This window comes from Thamnophis sirtalis, unplaced genomic scaffold, assembly GCF_051295495.1.
Source record: "Thamnophis sirtalis isolate CommonGarterSnake01/CBP01778 unplaced genomic scaffold, rThaSir2_p1.2 scaffold_4, whole genome shotgun sequence".
Taxonomy (NCBI): Eukaryota; Metazoa; Chordata; class Lepidosauria; order Squamata; family Natricidae; genus Thamnophis; species Thamnophis sirtalis.
The window spans coordinates 53,132,878-53,138,949 of record NW_028261384.1 but is presented as its reverse complement, the minus strand read 5'-3'; positions in this window follow the sequence as shown (position 1 = coordinate 53,138,949).

Genomic DNA, 6,072 nt, shown 5'->3' with positions numbered 1-6,072 from the left:
TAATAGAGCCATGATGGCACATCTGGGAAAACCCGAATCTGAAAACTTCCTGGTTTTCCCCACCCAGTTGAAAGTTCAGGATCTTGCCCCTACACCAGGAGTCGATTCCTGCCACTTCTAACATCTTCTATAGAAGAGGTTCCACAAATCTACCGTGCCGTTTAGAACTGGTTCCACCTCCCTTCCCTCGCCCATCTGCACCACGCTTGCCCCACCCACCACTTACTGATTGGCTGGCTCACCAATCATCCCGCCCGCCTCTAAGAGTCCTATCTAAACCTTAAAGAAATACAGTAGTAGGTAGGGAAAGAGAGAGTGTGTGTAGGTAGGTAGACAGGTAGAGGGATAGAGAGAGAAAGAAATAGAAAGAGATAGAGAGAAATACAGTAGATAGGTAGGGAGAGAGAGAGAGAAGGTAGATAGGTAGGTAGATAGAAAGATAGAGAGAGAGAAAAAAATACAGTAGGTAGGTAGGGAGAGAGAGAGTTTGTGTAGCAGGGGTGGGTTCCTGCCAGTTCTAACCTCTTTTATAGAAGAAGTTCCACAAATCTACAGTGCTTTTTAGAACCGTTTCCAGTTCCCTGCCCCCGCCCCTCTGCACATCATCAAGATGAAGAGTGAGAGGAGGAATTCTGGAAGTCCACAAGTCTTAAAATTCTCAAGTTTGAATACCCCTGTGATTTTTTTCCTAAAGGATTAGGGGTGCAAGGGTCTTGTAACTTGAACAGCTTTCAGACTTGCACACTTCAATGCCAGAGTTCCTGAGCTAACATTTTGGTTGCTAAGAAAGGGCATTGTTAAGTGAGTTTCACCACATTTTACAAGTTGGCCATGCCCATCCAGTCACATGACTGCCAAGCCACTCCCACTCAGTCACATGGTCGGCAACCCACTGCCATTCAGTCATATGGCCGGCAAGCCACTCCCACAAAGCAGGCCACACCTATAGAAGAGGTTCTAAAATTTTTGAAACCCACCACTGCCCCACACCCACAAGTCTATCACATGGTCCAATCTTCCACTGCCATGCTGGCAGTTCCACCCATCCAATTCTGGTCAGATGCAGAGTGTAGAGATAAAGGATGACCTTAGATTCTAAAAAGGAATTTTATTTTGTCTTGATAGCCTCCGTACCATCCCCCCTTCCATTTTCCCACAATAGAAATGGCATAGTAGAATAATAGAGAGTTTGGTAGGCCAAAGATCCAAAAGGGAATATGGCTGCAGGCCTGACAGGCGGCCTCTCCTCAGAAGAAAACAGCTCCCTGTAAAGTTTATAATGTAGGGATTAACATAACAGAATTAACTATCTCTTCTCCCTCGGCACAATACTTCCAAAGGTTCACATTCTTCCTCAGGGGGACCCTTTGGCTTATCGGGAAACTTATCATGGAATTGTTTTATTAACTTATCAGCTTTTAGGTTCCAGCTTTCCACCCAAGTAATTTCAGATAAAAGGTACCCCTTCCAATGCACTAAATATTGTAAGTGATCCCTATACATCCTGGAGTCTAAGATTTTTTTCACCTCATAATGTGTTTCCTCTTCTATCACTATAGGAGGCAAGGGAGGCTGGGTGGACAGTCTTATGCTGGACCCAATTACTAGCTTCAATAAGCTACAATGAAATACTGGGTAAATTTTCTCTAGAAATCTGGGTAGACCAAGTTGAACTGTAACTGGATTAATTATCTTCACTATTGGGAATGTGCATAGAAATTATGGCCAAATTTCTTGCTAGATATTCTTAATCTTATGTATTTGGTAGATACGAAAACTTTGTTCCCCACATGGAAGGGGGGGTTGGAGTGAGCGGTGTTTATCAGCTTGCTTCTTGTATTCTTCTGCCACTTATGCTAGAGCTTCTTTCATATTTTACCATCCTTTCTTTAGCATCTCCATCCATTCAGTCAGACACATGGAGAAAGGAGGTTCCCTGGGCAGCTCAGGCATGGGAACAAATCCTATGCCACTGGTAATTTGGAAAGGAGTTAATCCAGTGCTGCTGTGGACCATGTTGTTGTATGCCACTTCGGTGAAGGGTAACAAGTTGGACCAGTTGTCTTGCTGATAGTCCACATAACACCTGATGTATTGTTCCACCATCACATTGAAGTTTAATAACATTTGTATGCCATGGGATACAAATCCGGTGGGACTCCAGGCGGCTAACAATACAATAAATAAATAAAAAGAAGAGGAAAGAAAAGATAGATTTAAAAAACACATCATGCACTCCATTCTGAGTGGGGCTGGACCATATTTTGGGGTCAACAGCCCCAGGCCTGCTGGAACAGCCAGGTTTTAATGGCTTTATGGAAGGCTGGGAGAGTGGGAAGGGTCCGGATCTCTGCGGGAAGATCGTTCCACAGGGCCGGGGCAGCTACAGAGAAAGATCTCCCCCGGGTAGTCGCCAACCGGCATTGTCCGGTCGACGGTACCCGAAGGAGGCCCAATCTATGCGATCTTATAGGTCGTTGGGAGGTGTTTGGCAGGAGGCAGTCCCGTAGGTATCCAGGTCCTAAACCATGTAGGGCTTTAAAGGTAACAACCAGCACCTTGAAGCGCGTTCGGAGACCGATGGGAAGCCAGTGCAGCTCGCGGAGGATAGGTGTAACATGGGTGTACCTAGGTACACCCGATTTTGCTCGTGCGGCCGCATTCTGGACCAATTGTAGTCTCCGAACACTCTTCAGGGGCAGCCCCAAGTAAACCACGTTACAGTAATCAAGCCTAGAGGTGACGAGAGCATGAGTGACCATTTGAAGTGCCTCCCGGTCCAGGTAGGGCCGCAACAGGTGCACCAGGTGAACCTGGGCAAAAGCCCCCCTGGTCACAGCCGACAGGTGGTATTCTAATATCAGCTGAGGATCTAGGAGGACACCCAAGTTGCGGGCCCTCTCTGAGGGGTGAAGAGTTTCGCCCCCCAGGGTAAGAGGTGGAATATCTGGTCCGTTCTTGGGGGGCAACATCAATAGCCACTCGGTCTTGTCTGGATTGAGAGCCAGCTTGTTTACTCCCATCCAGACTCTAACAGCCTCCAGGCACTGGCACATCACTTCTACCGCTTCGCTGAGTTGGCACTGGGCGGACAGATACAACTGGGTATCGTCCGCGTATTGATGATATTTGATCCCGTGCCGACGAATGATCTCACCCAGTGGCTTCATGTAGATGTTAAATAGGAGGGGGGACAGGACTGAGCCCTGAGGCACCCCATATTTTAGGGGCCTAGGAGTCGACCTCTGTCCTCCAACCAACACCGACTGTGACCTATCGGAGAGATAAGAGGAGAACCACCGTAACACGATGCCTCCCACTCCCACCTCTCCCAGTCATCGCAGAAGGATACCATGGTCAATGGTATCGAAAGCGGCTGAGAGGTCAAGAAGCACCAGGATAGAGGAATGTCCTCTATCCCTGGCCCGCCAGAGATCATCAGTCAGCACGACCAAAGCAGTTTTGGTGGAGTAACCAGGCCTGAAATCTGACTGAAAGGGATCTAGATAATCCGCTTCATCCAAGGTCCGTCCATTGGCCCTTTCCGCTGCTCTGTTTGTGCTTGGATGAAACGCTGAGCTCAGTCCTTGTGTAGACCCAATTGACCTCAGGAACTCTCTCCAGAACGTGGCAGTGAACTGAACTTCGCAGTCTGAAATGATCTTCCTGGCCACTCCGTGCAGGATGTAAATATGTTTCACAAACATTTTCACTAATTTATTTGTGGCTATCAATCCTGAGCAAGCAATGAAATGCGCCTGCTTGGAAAACAAATCAATAACTGTCCAGATTACTCTATTCCTGCTGCTGTCTGGGAACTCGATGATGAAGTCCATTGTGATCTCTTCCCATGGTCGGCTAGGGCTGGCCACCCATTGTAGTAGTCCAGGGGGTTTCCCTGGCCATATTTTCATCATTGTGCAAGTAGCACAGCTTTTTATGTAATCTTCCACTTGCAATTTCACCTTTGGCCGCCAAAATTGGTGCATTAGGAATCCAAAGTGGCCTTCTAGTTCCACATCATGGCTTCACTGTAGAACTTCCAGCCTCAACCCCGCGAGATGTAAAGTTTGGATCCCTTCCAGGCTAAGCTACCTTTCATCGTTAGGATGTCCTTGTTATTGCTGAATCATGGGTCTGCTAGGAGTGCCAATTTCATCGCTGCAGTCAGCTTATCCTGGCTTTGGGTGGTGATTTGGGCCACTTTTTGGTGGGAAGAAACCACTTCTTCCTTCTTACTGTCGTACATGATTTTCTTGACAAGGCATCCACCAACAAGTTCTTCCCTGCAGGGATGTGTTTCAGTTCGAATATGAACCTTCAGAAGTATTGTGCCCAGCAAACTTGCTTTGAGGGCAGTCTTGGATAGGTTTTGAGAGCTTTGAGGTTTTTATGGTCAGTCCAGATCTTGAATGGCACATTCCCCCTTCCAGGAAATGTCTCCAAGTGAGCAGGACCCACCTGACCGCATATGCTTCTTTCTCCCAAATGCCCCATCTCCTTTCAATGGTGGTGAGTTTTTGAGACATAAGCGCATAGCATGAGGTGCCCTTCTTTAATCTTTGGCAGTAGCACTGCCACTACAGCTACCTCACTGGCATCCATCTGGATTATGAATTTCTGTTTTGGGTCAGGGTGTTGCAGTATGGGCTCTTGGGCAAAGAGCCATTTTAATTTCTTGAATACTTTTTGACAGTCCATTGTCCAGTCCATTGTCCACTTTAGGGGTTGGTTTGCTTTTGGCTTTGTTGGGGAAGGCCCTGTTTTTAATAATTCAGTCAATGGGAGGGCAATCTCTGCGAAAGCCAAAATGCACTGCCTCTAGAAATTGGCAAATCCAAGCAAGCTCTGTAGCTGTCTCCGAATACTTGGAGGTTTCCAGTCTACCACAGCTTTCATCTTTCCTGGATCCATCTCTATCCCCTCCTTGGAGATGCGATAGCCAAGGTAATCTAGTGAGGTTTTGTGAAACTCACACTTTGATAACTTTGCGTATAGCTTGGTGGCTAGAAATGTTTCCAGGACTTGCTGTACCAGCTTCACAGGTTCTTCCAGGGTTTCAGAGAAGACTAAGATGTCATCGAGATAAATGAGGACTCCGTGATACAGGTGCTCTTGTAGCACCTCATTTGTGTACTGCATGAAGATTGCGGGTGCTCCTTGTAGTCCAAAAGGCATGACTTTGAATTGAAAGCTGCCAAGGGGGCAATTAAAAGCGGTCTTCCATTCATCTCCCTCTTTGATTCGTATGCGGTAATACGCCTTTCACAAGTTGAGCTTGGTGAACACCATGCCTTTAGCCAAGTGTTCAACATATCTTTCATGAGGGGGAGAGGGTAGGTGTTCTTCATGCATACAGCGTTCAAACCCCACAGATCAATACAGAGATGAACCCTGTCATCTTTCTTTTCTCTGAAGAGCACTGGGGCCACTACTTTTGACTTTGCTGATTCAATAAAGCCCTGTGTCAGCACCTCTTCATTGAGTAATTAGGAAAGAAGACCACAAGACTCCATAGGTAGAAATCAAGTGTACTTTTACTAATTATTAATGATTAGAAGCGTAGCAAAGCGAAGACTAATTATTTAGGCGCGAAAGCGAATGATATATAAAATAACCCATTCCCCACCCCTTGGCATCCCAGTTACAGTCCAATCATAATTCTCCTAAGTGTCAGGTGTGAGATAACTTTGAAAGGCATCACCAAGATGGAATGTCGGTGCCATTAGCCTTGGCGGGAACCTCCTCCGCATGCATAGTCCGACAGGCAGCAGAACTCCAGAATCTTCCTCCAGCACAATTAGTAACCCCTCCCAAATACCATGCCCTCCCTCCCCGTTTCAATGGCAGCCAAAGCAGCAGCAAAGCAGAGGCTGACATCCGGCCGTCCTCCGGAAAAAGGCGGTCAGGCCTGGAAAACAACAAAACACAAACAAACAGACGAACAACCAAAAAACAGAAAAAGAAAAGGGGGGGGGAGAGAAAGTCAGGAAGGAGAGTCAATCAGGGTTTGTCAGGATAAGCAGAATAAAACTATCAGAGCAGCTGGGTAGCACGGACATGGGACTTGTC